This window comes from Anopheles cruzii, chromosome 3, assembly GCF_943734635.1.
Source record: "Anopheles cruzii chromosome 3, idAnoCruzAS_RS32_06, whole genome shotgun sequence".
Lineage (NCBI taxonomy): Eukaryota > Metazoa > Arthropoda > Insecta > Diptera > Culicidae > Anopheles > Anopheles cruzii.
This window is the reverse complement of record NC_069145.1, coordinates 32,028,812-32,034,287: the sequence shown is the minus strand read 5'-3', so window position 1 is coordinate 32,034,287 and position 5,476 is coordinate 32,028,812. Positions and strand designations below refer to the sequence as shown.

The following is a 5,476-nucleotide window of genomic DNA, read 5'->3' as shown; positions in this document are numbered from 1 at the left end:
ATTCTCATTCAAGCCATCAAACTGTAATCGGCGAAAAGGATTTCATTTTCGATACGCTACTTCTCGGTTGTTTTTTATTTTGCGGACAATTGACATTTCACAATAATCGTATCATGATTGAGTACACGATTGGCGAATGCCGAAGAATGAATTAGTTTTGGTTTTAGTGCTTGGCGGCTTAGGCGTATACTGCTCTGCGCGGCATGAGAACTGACACGGCTAAACCTAATCTTTTAGGAGGTTCACGTTCAAAGACTTCACCAGACTTTTCGAACCTGTCGTGGTCTCCTTCGCAGCATTCGCAGCGATCGATTGGTGATCTGACACATCTCAGGCACAAGGCAGGACAAGTGAGCTGTCATTTCCTCTCATTAAACCACGGGGTTGTTTAAGAATGGTCGTAACATTTTTGGCAAACACGCATAACACTGCGTGACAAGGATCGGGTAACAGTATGAATTGTGCGAAAACCTGATTGTTGATGACTAGATGAAGTTAAATGTTTCTCTGTTAGAAAAAGTTGTGTAACAAGAGAACATTTGTTTATCATTTGTTGCTTATTGCGTTGCACAATTTCAAAAACGGCCAAACTATTAAGACGCCATAAAACACAGGCATTGTTTTATTATACCGATTTGAAACAAAACGTGACGACTGGCCCCATAGCTCAGTTGGTTAGAGCGTCGTGCTAATAACGCGAAGGTCGTGAGTTCGATCCTCTCTGGAGCCACTAAAACCCCATTATTTTGTTGTTTCCCAGCATTTTGTTGTAATATGTTATGCCTCAATTTGAGTACAAAAAATAATGTTCAAAGTAATACAATCAATTTAAAAATATTAAATGCTATAATCCTCTCAAACGTGAACTATTTTTTTCACGAAGGAGGTGTGAATCAAACTATGGGCCACGGTTTCCACATTTGTATTGTTATCACGTATGTTAAGGCGTCGTTTGCTACATTTGCTTTTTTTAAATCAAATATATACAAATCCTGCTAGAGCCCATAAAAAGCTAACACGCATTGTTTGTTAAATAAAGATGAGATTACCATTGAATTTTTACGAAATCATAGGTTATTCAGCTTTCTACAGTTTTACAACATAAAAAACAAATCTTTGTAATTTTGACCCCGACGTGATTTGAACACGCAACCTTCTGATCTGGAGTCAGACGCGCTACCGTTGCGCCACGGAGTCTTCAATCTCCCTCCGATGGTTAAATATGTTCTTAAAGCCAACGTGGTTCGGTATATAATATCCTTTTTATATATACGTATTTCATGACATGCGCAAATCAATCATCAACTTTCGTTCTCATTGTAATTATATGCGGTACCAGAAACAGAAGAAAGATGATGCTTCTAATCATTCTTTTAAAACCAACATGTAACGCTGCTGAACACATACAGTTTCTATCTACCCCTCCTCAACGACGCCCGGATAGCTCAGTCGGTAGAGCGTTGGACTTTTAATCCAACGGTCAAGGGTTCAAGTCCCTTTTCGGGCGAAACGAATTATATTTTATATTCTTGTGTATCCCACGCAACAAAGTAATATAATAATATATGTATAAGCTCGTTCAGTGGAGAGGAGATTCGCTGATTTATGGTTTGTGCTATGTTGTGTTTGTGCCAGCTGACTGGCCATGCACTAGCAGAGTATGATCGCAGTTGCAGATTACAACGAAAACAGAGACAAACATACCGACCCGATTGAATAACAACATACCAGTCGATAACCATCGTTGCTAATATTTATAATCATTTTGTTTTATTTTTGGTGGCGTTGACCAAACCAAATTGGTAAAAATAAAAGGAAAAAGAAACAACAAAAATCTCGATATCATTCACAAGGAAACCTTGTTGTAATAGTTGCCAGAAGTGGGATTCGAACCCACGCTCTATCGCTTGACGCTCAAGGATGAGGGGGAAACGATAGAATCCAGATCTCTCAATGCGCATATGTATTATTTTCGGGAATCAAGTTATTTATTAAACAGGTTTGTATGTGTTGTAAGAGTTTTGTATAAATTGCTTAGAACCCCTACGATAAGCTACACGATTCGATATGCGTTGCCTCTGTTTTCCAAACACTATTGGTTGTTTTATAAGCCAAGAGGGCCCGAAGAAACGGCAGTGCACGTCATGAGTCTGGTGCCTTAACCCGCTCGGCCATTCTGACACAAAAATCTCCAGATACGGATAAACTATACAATGCAGTAACTGTGCGTCGAACATCCTTCTTCAATCGTCTCATTCACGCACGCGCGTGCCATTTAAATACGCTAAAATAGCCCAACGACATCGACGGCCCCATAGCTCAGCTGGTTAGAGCGTCGTGCTAATAACGCGAAGGTCGTGAGTTCGATCCTCTCTGGAGCCATACTACTTTTTTCTTGTTTTGTTATTTTTGATCGTAAATTTTTACATTCTTAATAAGAAATAATTTTAGTTTATTGACCATTTGAAAGATTTGCAACTTTATGTTAAAATTTTCGTCAACTAAACCCATACTGTTTGTTATCGAGTCCTAGTTTTTTCTATGCATATTTTTGCGTCCGTGTGTCGTGTTGTATTTTAACGCAAAATAAGTATTGATTGCACCAAATTTTTGAGTTGTTATCTGGGACATTATCTCGTACACCACTTGCAAAATCAGTTGCAACCAAAAAAATACGTCAAACGGATGCGTCCCAATGGACAAATAAGTGGAAAATGATGCTCATTATTTTGAGACAGCATCAACTAGAGCCATAGGCCAGCAAAGCTAGGAAGCGAATCGAAATCATTAGCAGTTGTAGGTTTACCAGCCACGGAAAATACGTCAGTGACGGTCGCCATAAACCGCCATTACTAATGGAGAAAAGAATAATGAGGCGGCAGGACATTATTAGTGCAGCAGCGAACGCTATCCTTTTGCTAATTGAGACGAATATCGTTTTACCGCCACCCTTGTGTCATCGCAGCTTGTATCAAAAACCTTTTCCGAAAGGTCGCATTCTACAATTAATTTTCTTCGATTATTAATTCTCCAAATGTTTCATTGTGGGTGTCGAATTCTTTTACTTTTTTGCGCCCATCTTAAACCGAGCATTTAACCTGTTGACCGTGTTTGATTTTTTGTGCTACAGAACGAAAAATAAGTAGCAGCAGTGTAATGAAAATTACCAAAAGCAATCCTTTAATTTGTAAATTAATTGGATAATGCAGCTTTTTGGTATTTCTTCATGATTCATTGTGGTATTGTTTCCTCTTCTGTAAACTTGAAAGTAATAACTTTTGCTTTGGAGACAAGATTTAAATGTTTTTATTCCCATTCCCAAAATTCTATAAGGCCAATAAGGCCATAGATCGTGTTACGAATAAAAATTTTGAAAAATTAAAGTGCCATTCACTTGCGCCAAAACACTTCGACACTACCGGTGCAGGATCGTATGTTTTACAATTAAAAATCAACAATAAATAAAACCACGAAGGAAGCGTGGCAACATCCAGTGGGACATTTTTCTCTCAGAATCAATTTGAGCCTGATTGTTCAAGCCCTGTAAGTGTTTGGTCACTATGAATCGTGTTGTTTATTATGACTCAAAAATGTAAACTTGCAACATTAAAACCAAACATTAAATTAAACCAAACCAAAACCTGTGGCAGACTGTTTGGACCCTTAAGAGATGTTAGCAGTTGGCAGAAAAACGAAACAGAGGCGGTTGGTTTTAGACCAAATACTTTACTTTTGTTTTTCGTTCATTGCGTGATATTCCACAGCACAGTAAGTAAATAAGCATCAAGCGAACATTTTTGTTTCATTTCATTTCAATTTTTGTTTGTTTCATTTTTGCGCTTCGGTAGCTGCACCGGGTTACACGTGAAAAGCGCGCTGCGGACCATCCGGAAAATAGAAGACCAAGTAATAACGAGTGAAATGGTTGAGCCGAGCGGTTCGATTTCTATTGCTTCGCTGCTCGGATGCTTAGGAGTACCGGTGCCGTTTGATGTTTGAATTGTTGGCTCATTCCGAGTTCCGGTAGAAATAAATATTTGCTCAATTCTGAAACCCCCGTTTTCGAATTTAGTTCCTGCGAATTTCTGGGCGTGCGTTTTTTTTCATTTTTTACTTAATTCCATCTTTCACTTTTAGATGAGCGGGAAGCTGTTGTTGTTGTTGTTGTTGCGGACGTACGATTTTTAATTCAATTTCACCTGGCGGTGGTGGTTTCTGTTCTTTCGTTGGCTCTTTCGCACTAGTTTCGGGGCCCTTTTCATCTTTTGCCGTTCATCAGGAACCCGGCTTGTGGCGCAAAACGCAAACAACATTTACACACAGGCACGCAGAGGCAGCACATAAACCACTGCCGCACCGTGAGTGAGAAAATATGGGCAACATTTCGCAACATCCTGTTGGCCGGAATCGCACATTCCCATCAAACCAGCAGCCAGCCAGCAGGCTCGTGGCAGCACTGGAGGCTGCCACGAGCCTGCCGAAAAAGCCAAAGTAGCCGACCGAATTGTGGTTACAATATAATTGAACACAAACATCGCCCGGATAAAAGACATGAATAAAGCATAACGTACTCGCTCTCGCACTGTATCTTGGGGGTCCGCAATGCTGTCGCTCCTCCTTCCGGTTCTGACATGCCCGCGGGTCCGTTGGCGTGCGGTTTCCCGGCTGCTGCTGACGGAAACCGTCGACTATCATTTGCTAGATCGAAGCAGTACTCCGAGTCCGTTATGTGGTTATGAGAAAAATAACACACTCTCATTGTAATACTCTGCCCACTTAGAGGCTTTTTTGTGTTTCGAAGCGAGGAAAAACAAAAAAATGGTTCGTTTCGCAGCCCGATGTTTGCTTTCGTTTCGATGCTTGTTGTCCCTCATCAGGGATGATAATTACAGCTACTTTTCTATTCAATAGGCATTTCAGAAACCAAACAACTAGAAAATGTTTTTGAAATGTTTTACATTAATGAATCGCTAATGTAAGATCAACGACTCAGACAGCATTCGTGTGAGTTGTAAACACTTCGTCTGAAATGTGGACCAAACTAAGAAACGAGGTGCTCTTTTAAAAACAACCAATCTTTTTTAAACATATTATTTGAAAAATTTTCATTACATAAATAAAGGACAGTCGTTTAGAGCGACACAGATCCTGCAAAGTTAAATAAAATGTTCTTGTTCGATACAATCTTTCCGTTTCAATCATATTGATGTGCAACTGCTTTTTCCTAATGCCCAATTCTCATTTGAAAAATGACACTATAAAATATCACATTAAGATATCGCAGTGCAAAATTGCATCAGTGGTCAGCTGTTAGAAATGATTTAAAAATTGGCCTGATTAGCACCATGCTCGGGCTGTTGCCGTCACCTGGGTTCTGGCTTAATTACTGCACAAAATGCAAAAGCCGATCGACGGCGGACATTGGAATGCGAAGCAGAATAACAAAAATACATTTCCCATGATAATTAGCATTTCT

The 5,476-nt window shown here is 39.7% G+C and overlaps 4 non-coding genes across 4 annotated transcripts; 3 read left to right on the top strand and 1 right to left on the bottom strand.

Moving 5' to 3' along the window:
* Positions 1-656: 656 nt before the first annotated feature.
* On the top strand, positions 657-730 carry Trnai-aau (transfer RNA isoleucine (anticodon AAU)). Its single transcript has one exon. It is a non-coding gene; the product is annotated as a tRNA-Ile (tRNA).
* A 395-nt stretch (positions 731-1,125) lies between these two features.
* Trnaw-cca (transfer RNA tryptophan (anticodon CCA)) lies at positions 1,126-1,197 on the bottom strand. Its single transcript has one exon. It is a non-coding gene; the product is annotated as a tRNA-Trp (tRNA).
* A 237-nt stretch (positions 1,198-1,434) lies between these two features.
* Positions 1,435-1,507, top strand: Trnak-uuu (transfer RNA lysine (anticodon UUU)). Its single transcript has one exon. It is a non-coding gene; the product is annotated as a tRNA-Lys (tRNA).
* An 801-nt stretch (positions 1,508-2,308) lies between these two features.
* On the top strand, positions 2,309-2,382 carry Trnai-aau (transfer RNA isoleucine (anticodon AAU)). Its single transcript has one exon. It is a non-coding gene; the product is annotated as a tRNA-Ile (tRNA).
* The last annotated feature ends 3,094 nt before the right edge of the window (positions 2,383-5,476 follow it).